Source organism: Rhinoderma darwinii, chromosome 3 (assembly GCF_050947455.1).
Source record: "Rhinoderma darwinii isolate aRhiDar2 chromosome 3, aRhiDar2.hap1, whole genome shotgun sequence".
Lineage (NCBI taxonomy): Eukaryota > Metazoa > Chordata > Amphibia > Anura > Rhinodermatidae > Rhinoderma > Rhinoderma darwinii.
In genome coordinates this window covers 374,177,843-374,195,330 of record NC_134689.1, presented here as the reverse complement: position 1 = coordinate 374,195,330, position 17,488 = coordinate 374,177,843, and the positions used below count along the sequence as shown (strand labels likewise).

The window sequence follows — 17,488 nt, the reverse complement described above, 5'->3', positions numbered from 1 at the left end:
ACAATCAGGATGATGTCACAGGCGTATATAATCCATGAGCTCCTATTAAAGCTTTTAGGAATAAGAATGAAAAAGGAAATAATCAGTAATATAAAATGTTGGGCCATGATGCATTATGGTTGTACTGTAGGAATGACAATGGTACAATGTCCTGCAGGGGTAATCGTATGTGACACATGCATAGTGTAAAGATTAAATGGGGTTATGTGGGGACCAAAATGATCAGTCGTATACTCACTGCAGTATGTGAGTACAATCGCTAATTTACATTCCGGTCCCCCGTCGCGCTGATTTCATAGCGCTGACGGGGGACTGGAAGTCTAGTTGCACAGTCTTCTTTGCTGACGATAAGACTTTTCGCTATGTGACTGGCCCGCTGTACTCTATGTACTCGCTGTACTACTGCTCCTGCTTGTTGGGGTCGGTCACTTGATGAAGAGTCGTATCGTCATCAAAAAAGGCTGTGCAACTAAACTTCCGGTCCCCCGGCAGCGCTATAAAATCAGTGCGACGGGGAACCGGAATGTATGTTAGTGGGTGTACTCACATAACCCCTTTAAGTGTAGGTCCATCATCACTGGATGAATAAGAAGGGGGAGGAGGGAGATGTAGCTGCACTATCTCTACTTAAGTGTGTGTGTTTGTGTGTGCACGTGTATACTGTTAGAAGGAGGGCATCTAATTGGCTCAGAGCACACAGCACGGCTCATGCATCACACCTGGAGGAGTTCGCTCACTCACAGCAGAAGACACAGATGACCTTTTGTAAGGGTAGTTACCCTCAGCTTTAAAAGGATTTGTCCGCATTTACCAATCTCTTTTTATTTAGAAGTGTCCCCCAAAATAAGCTGATCACAGGTTGTCCTGATGTAATTAACTGTAATCTGTAGGGGAACCTATCAGCAAGTGTTCAATTTCTATGCAGCACCACCATAGGGGAAATTAAGCATTACAAGTTAGGTCCTCCAGAGAGAGAAAGTGAGACACTCTTTGCAGCTGCTTTCTAGGGACCCCCCTCTATTAACTCTAATAGGCTATTTAAAAATTGGTTTTCTAAACCAGACAACCCGAGTTAAAAATAATGTAAGTAAATACAATTTTTAAAAAATCACATTGCAAAGCAGCACCAAGACATGGGGTAAATCCTTTAGAATAAGGTGGTAGTTGTGGGTCTAAAAAAGGGACAGCTGCTGAAAAGGACATTACTTTCCTTCGTGAATATAGCAGTGAAAGGGCACAGAATTCACCAACTGAGGGCAGAAATCTCTGCAGGGACGGAAGCTCAAATTTACACCATGCTATCCTGGTAGTGAATTTCGGAACGATGAAAAGGCCAAATTATTTTTAATCTTCTCTAGTACTTTATTTCCAAATACTATATTGGTGGCGCTGGATTTCTAAAACGACTGGCATTAATTGGCGGCATGTGACATGAATTCTGTACATTTAGAGACCATCAGGTCGACAGATTGTGGCACTATAAAACTATAGTATGTGCCAACCTCATGGGATTGACACTGGTACACATCACATAAAACAGGCATGCCAATAAAATGACCGTACCCCTCTCACACATTACAGTGGGCATGATAATAGAGTACAGTGCCCTATGCACAAGACAAAGTCATGAAAAAGTCTGGCACTCGCAGGGCACAGGGACACAGCTAGAGATAGCTTTACTCCGGTTCCCCTGTAACAACTATGTCGTTATGTGTGTTAATTAACGGGGGAGTGTGAGCTCTGGCAGGGAAATTACTGGGTAACAGCACAGCGCTAATTAGTCTGATTCGTTAATAGGCGTGTGGCACCGGCCCTTTAAAAACAGGGGAGGGAGGAGGGTCGGGTCTCAGGCCGGCAGCTGAGCTATCTCTACATGTTTATATGTAGCGTGTGAATATACGCCTTACGGAAACATCCGTCATGTACACGCACCTAATAACACACATACACGGGAGTCTATGTACTCTAATAGAAGTCTATAGACACACACATTCACCACGCAAAAAACACAAATGTTCACGGCAATGCAGAATGTCCTAATCCTCTTCCGGCATAAGTGTTTCTTAAGGACTTGTCTGGGACTAAATAAAAGGGTCTGCTTTTTGGTTTTTCATTCTTTTGAAAGGGTATAAGCTGCAAAACCAGACCTAGCCTATAGACGAGGGTGGCGCTGTTACTGGAAAAAGCAGACAACTCTTTTTAATTGTTGCCACCATTTCTTTGCACAATACGTTTTCCTTGATTTAAGCCAGACCTTCCATGTGCCTATCTTTAGCAGGACAGCCACTCATTTTCCTGCTGTTCCGAGAGGCCATATTTCTGACCCCGTTCTTAAAGAGGAGCTGCATGTGAGGAGGTGAGAAGACACTCTGGCTGTCTATATATGGGCACTGTGTCTGCCATTGTAATGGTGGCAATGTGGCTGGCTCTTTTATGGTATCACTGTAGCCTCGGAAAAATGTACCCATCCCTTTATCCCTCTTTTATGTCTCTAAATTCTGTGACGTATTCTGACACATTTGTGACCATTAAAGGGGACTGGATGTGCACATAATGACTGTGATCTTTTCTAGTAGGGAATGTATAGGGGAACATGTATATTGAGTTTCCTTGGTCCTCCATAGATGGAGTATGATGCTCCTTTGTACAGCTCGGTTGCCCTTGGTGGTTCAGAGAAACATGAAAACATAGTAAAACCCTACTCATGGGTCGAAGAAGTCTGGGGCAGCACACTCTTCAGATTTCCCAGCAGTGAGCGCTGGACAAGAGGAACGTGCCTCATCGTCATCATGCACTACAACCTCTACCTCTGGTCTTTGGGAAACAGGAGTGTAACTATAGGGGGTGCAGGTGTAGCAGTCGCACCTGGGCCCTGGAGCTTGAGGATGCCCAAAAGGTCCCTCCGTCCCAAATGAGGAGACCAGTAGTATAATTTACGTGTATTAGTTATGGGCCCTGTCAAAGATTTTACATTGGGGCCCAAGAACCCTCCAACTGTCAGGTGGAACAATTCCTTATCCCCATCAAAGGATAACCCTGGTACTCAGGTGGGCCACATGGGCACAACCCCAGCTTACCAGCATCATGTCACCTTGTATGGAAACTCCTACTCTAACTTAAGGCCCCTCACCTCAGGACTATAGTGCCTCTGTTCACATGTCTGTTGATAGTTTGGGCCACAAGTCTGCCTCAGAACCAATTTAGAAAACTCTTCTTTCAAATCTCAGGACCTCCTTGATAAATGGGATCCAGCTTGACTTACAGACGGAGCTTATGGCGTATGGTGAAAGCACGTCACATATTAAGTGCAAGAGGTTGAGTTCCGTACAATATACAACAAACTTGTAGATATGCAACAATATGGGAGAACTAGTCTTCTCAAAGAGGTCTTCTACATATGACCCATCTAAAGCAAAATCTTATTCTGGATATATTATGAGAAGATCCATCTCTTTTATGAAAAAAGAAGTAGAAAAGCAACATGATGGATGGAGACAATAATAGAAATCATGAACAAGGCACAGGAGTCAAAACCAACTCAAAGGTAAAAGAAGAAGGGGAAGATAAGACCTGCAATCCTGATAGATCAAGACATATCATATCATGATAAGTTCTGCCAAACTCAACTCTAATCTATCTATCTATCTATCTATCTATCTATCTATCTATCTATCTATCTATCTATCTATCTATCTATCTATCTATCTATCTATCTATCTATCTATCCTCATATCTATCTATCCTCATATCTATCTATCCTCATATCTATCTATCCTCATATCTATCTATCCTCATATCTATCTATCTATCTATCTATCTATCTATCTATCTATCTATCTATCTATCTATCTATCTATCTATCTATCTATCTATCTATCTATCTATCTATCCCGTATCTATCTATCTATCTATCTATCTATCTATCTATCTATCTATCTATCTATCTATCTATCTATCTATCTATCTATCTATCTATCTATCTATCTATCTATCTGTCTGTCTGTCTGTCTGTCTGTCTGTCTGTCTGTCTGTCTGTCTCTCTCTCTCTCTATCTGTCTGTCTGTCTGTCTGTCTGTCTCTCTCTCTCTATCTATCTATCTATCTATCTATCTATCTATCTATCTATCTATCTATCTATCTATCTATCTATTATATCTATGGTATATAACGTAAATACCACACTAGGCATGTAACAGGAAACCACATGCCTAAATTGAACCCAAATCTGCGACAAATATACCATCTTATTAAAATAATAATAGAGGTCTCACTGACAATACCACATGAAGAACTATGTCAAAAACAACGCAAAGAATGAGCATCAAAGAGCACAATGGTTAACACCCATAAACAGCCGTGACACACACAATAACACACAAAGAAGCGAGAAGAATGGGGCAGATTACGAGGCATAATTATCCTGATTGCCAAATTAACCATTCATTGTGCTCTGGTTATAGCCACACAAGGATCACGCACACATTATTACACACTCCTGATTACCCAGATGTTGCCTCCATTACCGGCAGTGAAGAACATATATTACAATACACTGTTATATCATACAATAGCACATACACTTATATACACACTCTAAGTATCTATCTATCTATCTATCTATCTATCTATCTATCTATCTATCTATCTATCTATCTATCTATCTATCTATCTATCTATCTATCTATCTATCCATCTAGGGGTGTAACTAGGAAAGACTGGGCCCCATAGCAAACTTTTGACTGGGCCCTCCCTCCCCTCGGTGCCACAAACAGCCCCCCTTGTAGATAGTGCCCCCTGTAGATTGTGCCATACAGCCCCCTGTAGATTGTGCCATACAATCCCCCTGAAGATAGTACCATACAGACCCCCCCGTAGACAGTGTTATACAGCCCCCCTGTAGATAGAACCATACAGCTCCCTCTGTAGATAGCACCATACAGCCCCCTGTAGATAGCGCCATACAGTCCCCCATGTAGATAGCGCCACATAGCAACCTCCCTCCTGTACATATTGCCATATAGCGACCCCTTAACAAAAAAGTCATACTCACCTAGGCCCCATTCCCGCGACGAACGGAACGAATCAATGCCGAAGGGATTCAGTGAAGTCATCACGTGGCCTGTAGCCTAGTAAATGGCAGAGTAGGGAGCTACCTCCCTGCTCTACCATAGTGTTCAATAGTATCAATAGTATCTGAGTCCTAAGGATGCAGATACAGATGTAGCCGTCTTTACCTTGGCTTTTAACGCATTAAATAAACAGTGGCTAGATCTCTTATCTTGACTTTTTCAATGAATTTTCAATGGCTTTTGTTGTGTGTTATCACGCTGCAGCAAGTTATCAGAGTCAAGGTAAAGATGGCTACATCTGTAGTATTGAAGGTGGCGTCGCTACCGCTGTAGCGGAGCCAGCGGGCAGTGGGGGTCGTGACGGCGGGCGGCACGGACCCCTTCATGCCGCGGGCCCCGTAGCAGCCGCTATGGCTGCTACAGCGGTAGTTACGCCACTGTTTCTATCTATCTATCTATCTATCTATCTCATATCTATCTATTTTGTGATCTAATGTTTATCCATCCTTTTGATTTCTTTCTAAGTCCTCCACCGAGACAGCTTTCACATTAACACTTGTTTCCGATGAGTGGTTTGATATGAGTGAATTATACGGCTTCCATCTCATTTATTTGTACAGTGACAAAATATTCTGCAACTGTCATATACAAGAACTAGTGGTGGTAAGGTGCGGTGTCTGCCATCCTCCTCAATAACTAGTACTCACCCTGTAGATTTGTATTAACCAATACTAGTACGGAAAGGCTGGTCATCAGTGCAGTTTTTGTGAGAAGGACAGGACTGTGCAATGACGTATACTGTGTACCAGCACATTGATATCATATGGGCACAATGTAGCATTGCATGTATCATGGCCTACAGTCAATGTATTGTGTCACCTCCAACAGCGAAAATGGTGCATTGCAATGTTGGCACAGAGCACCGGCCACAGGACTCATTTTTACAGGTCGTATAATTAGGATGAAGAGCTCTTTATTATTATAGTAAAGTATGTTTCTGTGTTCTGCTGTAGGCGGCAGCCGTTTCGTTTAAATTCCAGACTCTCCCGCTCCTCCGTCTACAAACTGTAAAGTTCGGTATTTATACTTTATATGTTTCTTTTTGTGGAAATATATACCTATATGATACGCTATATACATATATATATATATATATATATATATATATATATATATATCTACAGTACATATTTATATTATATATATTTTGGTTTCTTTGTGTGTGTGTATAGTATACGTACGTACGTGTATGTACACATTTATAAAACAAAGGAGAGTCTCTTCTCCCTCTTCTTTCTTATTACTTTCTCACATGCCATTGGCTAAGGCTATTCACATGACACATTCCAGTGGCCACTCCCACCAACTCCAAACTGTCCCTCACCCATATACAGCTCTTTACTAGCACACACTACATGGGGAAAACAAATATATGAAAGAAAATACATTTTAATCTAAAATCACAATACATTATAATCTTTCTGTACATACTCTTAAAATATAATGTAGAAATAGATGATCCCTCGCCTTTAAATTCCTAACCTATAGAGTGTATGCTTTTTATCATAGACAATGGCATCCAAAATTTCTGCCCGAACATTACTCAACTCTTAAGAGCCAAGAACAAGCAAAAAGAACGGAAACTCAGGCGAGAGGTCATACCATTTCTATCCCTATTAGTTCATGTTTGGGAGGTCCTCAATACAGAGCTGCTGCATCTCTACATCTCAGCTATATTTCAATACGCTCATGTGATAGACATCTGAGGCCCATATTGACACCAGCCCACATTTTACCTTACCATACCCTGCACATTCAGATGTAATACTGTGCAACCTCCACAAGCAGAGAGATCAACACATTAAAATATGTGACCAAGAATTAGCTTGTGATGTTAGTGAGAAACATGACTTTAGACAACCGGCGAAAATATCTCCTCACTTCATGTTATATCCTAATGGGAACCAAGGGAATGTGATTAACACTGGTTTTCAGTAAGTGACAACACCTTCCAATAAGTGACAATTTCTCCCAATGACTGCCACTGCTCTCATGAATTAATCTTATATACTAAAGAGTGATACTACATTGTGATAAGTTTTAACAGTACCTTCCAGTGAGTCATACTCAATTTCATTACCATAAAACGAGTACCAAAAATTTACCGCCAATACACCCTGTATCTTCCAACTCCAGATCTATATAGTTCTACTATCTTTCAATGTGTCTTGGGGTCCTTTTACACCGGCCAATTAACGAGCAAACAAGAACGCTCGTTTACAATAATTGCCCAGTGTAAACAGGGCCACGGTCAGCCGATGAACGAGAAAACGCTTGTGTTCATTGGCTGAGTGTATCGTTTTTAATACCGAAAATATTATCGTTGTCGGCAGAACATCTCCCTGTGTAAACAGGGAGACGTGCTGCCGACATGATAGAAATATATGAGGACGAGCGATCGTAGTAACGATCACTCGTCCCCATACATAGCTCCATGTGAAAGGAGCAAACGAGCGCCGATCCACCAGCGGTCTTGTTTACACAACCCACGTCGGGCCTTGTATGAGTACCCTAACTCTTTATAAACATGAAGCTACACTTTAGTCATACCTGGAATTCATGTTGTAAAGCCAAAGGTTGTAATGCTTGACTTAATATTTGGGGGCAACATATCCTATTCGTGATATCAACTACCAATAAGTGACACTATCCACAAAAAAAGAAGCACTTCCAATGACTGCCACAATTCCCAGTACTGTCCAATACACTGTTCTGGATCTTCTAATTCGAGATGATGGAATTGATTTTGTTAAGTTCTACCGCCTTAGTCTTTCAACATGCGAAAGTATACTTCAGACCTACCTTGTAACGGTTGACCCTTTTTTGTGGGTATTTTTGTCATCCTATTTATGATGCCACCATCACATAAGTGACACCATACACTTAATCATAAGCCATTCCAATGAGTGGCGCTATCTTCAAAAGAAAGTGGCATCCTTCCAATAAGTGACACTATCATATAGCAACAACGTCCTCCATTGAGTGACTCTAAGCTCATATGAGTGACACTAGTGATTGAAACAGTCATCAAGTCAGTCACAATATCTTCTTATGGGTGACACTACAAGCGTGAGCTATATCTCTAGACGACAATGAAGCTTGGGCCCATATGTCTCCATTTGGTGTGTTTGAAGCTATACCTCACAGTACTTTGAGCTAGCGGGGGCTTCCAGATAGTGTTAGTAATTATGTGTTGATATTATGTCTTATGTTGTGACAAGAAGCCAAGTGACAATCTTCTGAATTTCTATAAATTATAACTTCTTCGAGTGTTCACAGGATACAACCTGTCACGTTATACAATGAGCTGTGTATCATTGCCCAAAATAATCGAATTACTTATATACAATTAACAATTCCATGCTGTAAGTCTTATGTTATATATTTTGTATGTAGCTTGCAGAATCAAGTGATCACTAGGTCATATAGAATGTCAAGTTTGGTTCTTTATCTCCAATATTCCTTCAGTAAAGGTCCTATTACACGGGCCAATATGGGCCGTGAAAAACGAGCACCCATCAACAAGACAACTCGTTGATCGAGGCTCGTTTGCTCTTTTCACAAGGAGCAATGGTTGGTTCTGTATGGGGAGGAGCGATTGTTACTGCGATCGTTCGCCCTCAGAAATTTCCACCATCATTTTCCATCAGAGCATCTACCTGTTTACACATGGAGATGTGCTGCCGACAACGTTATTATTTTGTGCTGCATAAAAGATGCGATCAACAGATGAACAAGCAAATGCGCATTCATTGGCTGATCGCATCTTTTATGCAGCATAGGTGAATGGGCTTCTTCCCGTTCATCGGCTGACCGTTGCCCTGTTTCATATGAACGCTCGTTTGCCCGATCATCGGCCCAGGTAAAAGGACTTTCAACCATCTAAAAATTCACAGAAACGTTGTCCAGTATATTTATATTGATTTTAGAAATGGTTATGTACCTAGACGTTTATTACTGCGGTTGTGGTTTTCAAAAGCTGCTGCATGTCGCTTCTGACCCATCCTTCCGAAACGCATGTATGTAAATGCATTTAACACACTGTACAAAACAGCACCATTATTTGACAAGCGCATGCGGATTCTACTTGCCGTTATAAAAGTGTTTTTTATGCATTTTTTTCATTGCAACTCCACCTTATACCTAGTGGTATAGCTTATAGCTCCTGGGCTCCAGTGAAAATGCTCTACCAGAGTCCTCCACCAAATCAGCATTGATCATATATGATGAAATATTGTAACTATATAGTACTTCCAATAGGTCATCCAAATATCCATTGAGTAAAGGTGGCCATACATGTTACAATAAACAGCTAGAAATGAGCAGACATAGCCGTTCTTCTCAGAAATAGTCAATCAAAATCCTTTACGTTATCACACAACATTTTGATTCCGCTTTTATCATGTACTTGGTACGTACATGTGCACATTGATCATTTGTTCTGAATAGTCAAGCACATGGTACTATTACAAACAATCGGGATCATTTATACATTTAAATTCAATATTGCTAGGGATCAGTCGGCTTTTGACAGCGGCATTAACATTGATATAATTATTATAGGAAAATCAATGCTGCACTCCAAAAATCCAATTGTTCCCCTGGTTGGAAATGGTTAATTCACACATTAACTCTGAAAAGGTCTTTACAGAACACTTTATAATTTAACATGGAAACAAGCCGGTTCTTCCTTGGATGCCTTCTTCATAGGTTCCTGAGTACAGACCTTTGATAATATAAGTGGCCAACATTTTAAAGTCCCAATCTTATATACACATAGGGCCATAACTATAGGGAATTGCAAAGGTTGAAGTAATAATAATATAAATAATAATAGGAAGACACCGGTACTATAAATGGCGAGTTATGGTTAGCGGGCCCTGGTTCAGGTGATGCATCGGGATCCAGGATTTTCAAGGTATGCCTTACTAAAGTGACCCGTGCATGGAGAACTTTTCTTCAATCAATTATCTTTGTCTGATCTTTTCTCTTAACACGGTTGGCCAACTTTAACTTGAATAGGTGATGTCCAAGTACATGATCAGTCAGAAAAGATTGTGTCGAGAATTATGGACACGTATGAAATGAATATGTGTCGGCAAACAGAGTGGTGGTTGGCTTACTGATCGTCAACAATAATCTTGTAGATCGCACTATCTAAGGGGCATTTAAGCAGATAATTATCTTTCTCTGTTGTTTTCTCTGCAGAAGATCTTAATGTGTATTAGGATGTGCCTAATATGGTGTAGGGTCGTACAGAGGAACGTAGGCATTTAATGGAGCCCTGTTTGTTTTTTGCCAGTACTTTTATAAAGAACATACTTGAAATAAACCTATTTTCACCCATGACAAGTGTAGAGGATTTGGAGTTGATAAGGAAAAGTCTTGGATTCCTTATCAAGCAACAATGATGCCATCAGAGATGCCTCAATATTAAGTCATTTCTGACAGTATTATTGTTGTCTGCTCTTTTCTCTAAAATATGGCTGCCGTGACATGCTGTCCATAGTGACGTCATGACCATCGTTCACATTGTCCATTGCCTTTAACCCTGTATGTGTACAACACCAAAGGAACTGGATGTTGCTCATGTGACTGATGGACATGATACCACCCTGGATGACACATGGCAGTGGCCATATTGCTAAGATAAAGCAGTGTGCTGACCTTGTAGTAGGCAGTGATATGTTCACCCCTGGGATTAGAGAATAAAGCATTATAGTAATATGAAGTTGGCTAGGATAAAACACTGTAATTAATCAAATCATGGGGTTTGTCACATCAGCGGGAGAGGGGTGTGCTGACTTTGTAGAAGACTTTGTATAATCTGATGTGTCCACACATGAGATTATATTAGTGAGAAAAGTGTTGCAAGTTACAGAAACAGTAGCATGAAGTGGGTACGGATGAAACAGCCTAATCAATCAGATCATAGGAATGATCACAGCAGCAGTAGAGGAGTGTACTGACCTTGTAGGAAACAGTGACCTGTCCACTCATGTGGTTAGGTTACTGATGAAACCACAGCATGTGACAGGGAGAGGGATATTATTACAAAATCACAGTCTCTGTATATGAAAAGAAGATCACACATGTACCAGTCATATAAATTGCAAGGAACAAATAATTAAATTATCCACTAAAGGATTAAAATAATTGATTCTACTTTGCAGTGTGATAAAAAGAACCGACCATGTCCTTTAATAAATGGTGCTACTTGACAAAGAGTAATGGTCTATTCACATTAGAATTCACAATATTTTCGAGTATGTGATGAAACCGCTCAGTTACTGATTATAGATTCAAGGCAATGATTCAACCGTACAGTATGACTTTTGCTTGCAGTGAGTGATTCTGCAATACCGTATCTGATCGATTCTGCAGTCCAGTGAGTGATTCTACTCTCTGGTAAATGATTTCCTCTTACACTGGTTCTACATCGCATTGAAAGGGCCTTTAGACTCTTACAAATCTCTATTCCAAAGAGTGCACTTACTGACTAAGCCAACAATCGAGTGAGCTCCACTTGGCTGACGTCTACGTAGGTTCCAGTGAGGGGCTCCACAAGTCTCCAGTCTACTTGTCGTCATAGCCTACATTTCGGATTGTAGCCTTCAATTATGGGTCTACATTCCAATGAGTTGTTCCACCGGTCAATGGACCAGTCTACATTCCAGAGACAGTCACTACATCCATATTCCAGTGACTATAGAAGCCAACATTCCAGTGAGTAATTCGATTTTTCCCTCTAAAAGAGTGTACCTTCCACTGTCTATACTTTCTACTGAAGGAATTTACTGTCCATTAGTCATTCTATGTTTCAACCAATGTGTCGACATTCCAGGGAGTTATTCTACCTTTCAATAAATGAGTCTACATTCCATTTACCAATTGTACCCTACTTAAAATAAATTTCAACTTCAACATTTTATTCCCATAAATGTTTTCTTGTACAGAAGAGTGTAAATGCATCTTCTATGTAGTTTGAGGCATGAGTAACATCAAAGGGAAGAGTCCGTGCCCTCCGCCATATTATCAGTGCACTTCGACAACATATTTTTGACATACCAATCCCCGACATGCTATACATTATGTCTTGCCAATATGCCATGCTTCTAAGAGCATATGTAAGACAAAGAATCACAAGGGTTTTGAGGGAATGCTCAGAGATGAGACATGAGAGCCATCTTGTCGCTGTTTTGATTGGCTAAGACAGTTCACAGAATGGATGGAAGTCAATACATATGCTTCGGACTTGTGGGATGCTATTAGCAAAGGAGTACATCCCAAAGCAGAAAAGACAGCAGCTTTGTGGCCCCTGAAGTAAGGGGGCCCGAATCAGATTATCACATACTTCTTCTTCATGGATGGTTTGAACCTTGCCAAGACGCTTTTTCGAGAGGAACCTCCACATTAACAAATATTGGAAGTGGAAAGCAGGTCAAGGGCCACAAGTTCCTTTTGTTCAACAAGAGATTGGAAAGCTGTTTAACAACCTCCAGACTGTTATGTTACGAGAATTACATAGTGACGTGAACCAGCACCAGGATGGGGGCCACAATTTTGCTCTTGCTATGGGGCCCTTAATGTCTGCCCTTTCCTATTGGCACTTCAGAAAGCAACACAGTGAGATCGATAGTCGCCAACTAACTCCCCATTAGCAATACATAGAGTTGTTACAAGGGCTGTATACAATTTAGTCTTTGTTGCTCAAGTCAATGACCTGGTTTCCAGTGAAATTGCCAAGGTCATTTTTTTGACTAAGTGTTGCTATGTTACTAGTAAAATTAGGGCCTGTTAATGTACCATCCTTTTAATCTTAGGGTCCTTCCAAACATATCCAAGCACTGGTATATAGAAGCTGTAAGCTCCCTCATCTCTGTCTACCACCCTTCCAATGCTCTACGTTCTGCCAACGATCTAAGATTAACCTCCTCTATAATCCAAACCTCACACTCCTGTCTCCAAGACTTATCTCGTGCTGCACCAGTTCTCTAGAAAGCGCTACCCCAGACAATCAGATTAATTCCCAACACCCACAGTTTTAAGTGTACCCTAAAAACACATCTTTTTAGGCAGACCTATCACATTCCCTAATTTTACTTATTTTCTTTGCCCACCCTATTAAATTAATCATCAGAACCAGACCCCTTTATTGAACAGTATCCGCCACACCCTAACGCACTACATATCTGTCATATACAGATACTGCCAGGTGACCGGCTCATGCCGCTTAATGTGTACTACACCATGTGTATAATAGATGGCTGGACCATTGTACTGAACAAGCACTTTTTACCTCTTGGGTCACCCCTATTTCCTCATAGATTGTAAGCTCTTGAGAGCAGGGTCCTCACTCCTCTTGTTTCAATCGTTAATGAGTTTGTCACTATGCAATGTCTGATTTTACATGTAAAGTCCTTTGGAGTATTTTGGCGCTATTTAGATACAGATTATTATTGTTAGTATCTAAGAAGCCAGATGAGACAATTGCATATAGCTGTTAGTAGACCCGGCTACGGATTTTGCTTTGGGACTTAGTAGTGTCGCACTCTGCCTCCTTGGCCAACTCCTTAACATTCACACTAAATGAATCCCTGAGAACATTACGCTTTGCTTCCATTTACCAATGACGGATCCCATAATACGTTGCGTTGTTCTACCTTTCACTAAATGAGTTCCAATGAGTAGTTTTACATTCTGGCTCTTCTGCATTTTTCAATAGTCACTTTTACTTTCCTTTATGTCATCCCACCATGTACTGAGTGGCATTATCTCTTAATGGGTGATGCTACATTTTTTCTTCGAGTTCCTTTTCCAGTGAGTAATTGACTCAGGTTACAACCAGTGAGTGACACTGATCTTAATGAGTGACATTACCTGTCAATGATTGAAATGTACAATTGCAATACCACAGTTGTTACTATCTGCCAGTGGTTGCTCCTTATTGGTTTCTTCATAAATAACATGTTTTTGGTTTGTTTTTGTTCGTTGAGATAATTTTTTTGATCTAATTATGCCATTTTGCGAGAAGAGCGGCTCGCCATCGTAGACAGATTTCATTGTAATAAGACTCCTCACCAATGTGTTGTCTTCTGGTGACAGCACCTGATATGAGTTATCTACCACTAGTACCAAATTAATTCAACAAGAGATTTCTCATCTACTGTCCCCACCATCCAAGAAGAGTTTAGTCTTTCAGGTTAATAAAAACACCCGGAAAATAAGTAATTTTATTTGATGACCATGTAGTAAAAACCAAAGCGTTAGTGACGGTCTAGTTTTTATTGCTAGGTCTTATGCCTACTGGGAAGGAATCACATTCTACCGTGGACATTTTTCTAAGAGTAATGGCACCAAAACGAGACCTGGTCAAGAAGCAGAACATCTTAGTTGTATAGGAATGATATAGACTCTGAATAGGCTTAAGCTTAAATGAGACCTCCAAGGACCAACCGATGAATGTCGAAGCAATGGGCTTCTTTCCAGGTTGAGAAAATCCTCAACCATGCAAAGTCCCAAAATGAAATAAAGCCCAAACAGATAAGATGCTCATTGCTGTCCTATAAATGGAGAGGGAACAGGACTGTGCAGATCATAATAATATACCGTGGTCTAGCAAATAATGAGATTGCTTTCAAATGGATGTATTTTCAATAAATGAGATTGGCCATGCTATGCATTGTGCCGGGGAAAGCAAGTATGAGTATTGAGCCATGAAACAGGCTGCCACCATAAGCATGAGACACCCTTTCAGGATAGACCACCTTTTCATAAATGTCTAATCGAGTACTCGGTAGAGAGTGAATCCCTACATGGCTACCTTGCAGTGAAACAGACTGACATCCACAAATAGAGGCCAGATGGCCTGTACAGGCTGCCTACAGAACAGTAATGTAGGAAACACGGAGATATGAAATAGATAGATAGATAGATAGATAGATAGATAGATAGATAGATAGATAGATAGATAGATAGATAGATAGATAGATAGATAGATAGATAGATATGAGGATAGATAGATATTAGATAGATCATAGGTAGATAGATAGATAGATAGATAGATAGATAGATAGATAGATAGATAGATAGATAGATAGATAGATAGATAGATAGATAGATAGATAGATAGATAGATAGATAGATAGATAGATAGATACATAGATACATAGATACATAGATACATAGATAGATACATAGATAGACATTTACATAGACGGGACATATATCCAGGTATGTACATATATAATGTACATTTCTGGTTGCTTGACGGTGTATCCATATATATGTGCTTTCATGAACATATTAATATATAGTATACAGATCAATACATCACCATACATTTCTTTTGCAGACATACAATACTCAATAGATGGATATTAAAAATTACACTGACCCCTGCAGAAAAAGCAATACTGCTGTGCATACTAAACAGTGTGACAATGTAGTCAGGTATATATATATATATATATATATATATATATATATATATATATATATATATATATATATATATATATAATATATATGTGTGTCTGTACATCAGGCTTATACACACAGCACACACACAGTTACGTATGTATATGAATGCGTAAGGCACACACACACACAATGTATATGCTGCATGCCTATGCAGATACAGACATACTTATGTTCCTCACCTTATAATGTTGTCTTTTTTTTCCCACAGATGTTTTTATTTTTGGAGGATTGGGGTAAAGGCTGGTCACCGATTTTCCCCAAGAAGACCACCTGCCGTGGACATGTTCCCACAGGGGTGGAGCCTGATGGGTAGGCCCCTCCTCCTGCGCCTTATTGCCACTGTCCAAGGATGTACAAAGAATTCTGGCCTTCTGTCAACAGGACGGTTGTCCACGTATTTGGAGAGCTGTGAATAAGCCAGCCTCTTGTAGTAGACGAATATGGCCACCTGTCCAGTATGGCTGCTGCCGGTTTGTTACTGGAGGGATCTGTGTGGCACTATACCTAGAGTCCAGAAAATAGAGTAGGTTCAAATACACAACAGCTCGCAATAATCTAGCCAATTCCAGATGTTCCGGTACATTTCTCACCAAAACACCAGTCCGTCTCCTTTCCCTCTTAGCTTCTCGGACATGTATTAGCTGCCATGGTAAACGCTCCGTTTGGATTTGCCATGTTTGCATTTGGTGGGCCTTGCCATAGGTCAGAAGGATTCCTCTTCCTTATGCTTTCCGTACTAGTAGCTACTGCTGGCTTTTCGGGATTGATGATGCTTCTCCGAGTTGTTATTCATCGTGAATTCCTGCTAGCCGCAGGATGGTAGACCGTCTTCCTACACACTAGCCGGAATTTGTTTCCCTGTGGCCTGACCGTTTCCCATAGACTAGCCACTGCAGGATTTCTGGTATTTGGAGGGGGGGTGTCATCGAATGCTTGTGCAAACTACGACCACATGGGATTTGTGCATCCCCCACCTGTCAGGAGATATTAGCCCTCTTGTCTAGTATTCTCCAGTGGACTAGTGCTCTCTTAACCTGTGTAGTAACCAGTCACTGTCAATTGTCCAACAGCCTCCTATCCCCGGGTGGCCCAGTCACTCTCCAGGGTGCTAGGTAATTCTTTTTTTTCCTATTGTTGCACTTGCTAGGTAGTCACTCAGTGGCCACTTGTATCCGATTGTCTGAGACCAGCAATCTTGGCATCCATCATATTAAACATGATTACCAGTGTGTGGGGAGAATGAGGCGGAAAAGCAGCACAGGCGAAAAGGAGCCAAACCCCTCGTATGTCCTCACTACTCCTAATATTGTGACCAGCCCTCTATCATCTCATTATTGGTACTGTCCTCTCTTCATGTCTCTCCGTGGCTATCTGGGGTGTCCACTGGTCCCCTCCATCTTGTACAGATGCTATGTACCTGTCTGTCGCTTTCACAGCGCCCGTCTCTGTGATGTCCCCGTGTCTGTTATCGGTGTCTGTCTCTCACTACCTGCCTGTCTCTTCTCCTCTCCTCCGTTCTCGCATTCCTTCTCTAGCAGATTGGCGAGTGTTCGCTGGAGCGCTCTCTTTTCCCTTCTGCCTGACTCTTTTCTCCTCGGGATTGGAGATGTTCTCTGCCACTGCTCTTCTTCTTGTAATTTTGTATCCCACGTAAAGAAATAACAAAGAAAATAAATGAGAGATTGTGGGGCTGTTTGGTCTCCAGCTCCCTGCCCCTCCTCTGTCTCTCCCTCCCTTGCTCTCTCTCTCTCTCCCTCCCTTCTTCCCTCCCCCTCACTCCTTTTAACCCTTAGTCAGATGTAAATCTCTGCACCCTAGCACTCTCTCTTTCATCTCAGCTGTCTCTTCTCCTGTCTGCCATTCTCTGCCCTCAGAGC

At 41.0% G+C, this 17,488-nt stretch overlaps 1 protein-coding gene across 2 annotated transcripts in view; it reads right to left on the bottom strand.

The window, feature by feature from the left end:
* The window catches only part of ADGRL1 (adhesion G protein-coupled receptor L1), a 399,972-nt gene that overhangs the window by 382,321 nt on the left and 163 nt on the right, over positions 1–17,488 (bottom strand). For both annotated transcript variants that reach the window (XM_075858739.1, XM_075858740.1), the window contains exon 1: positions 15,791–17,488. This exon is cut by the window's right edge and continues 163 nt beyond it. The gene's annotated coding sequence lies outside the window, so the exon portion shown is untranslated. The remainder of the gene's footprint in view (positions 1–15,790) is intronic.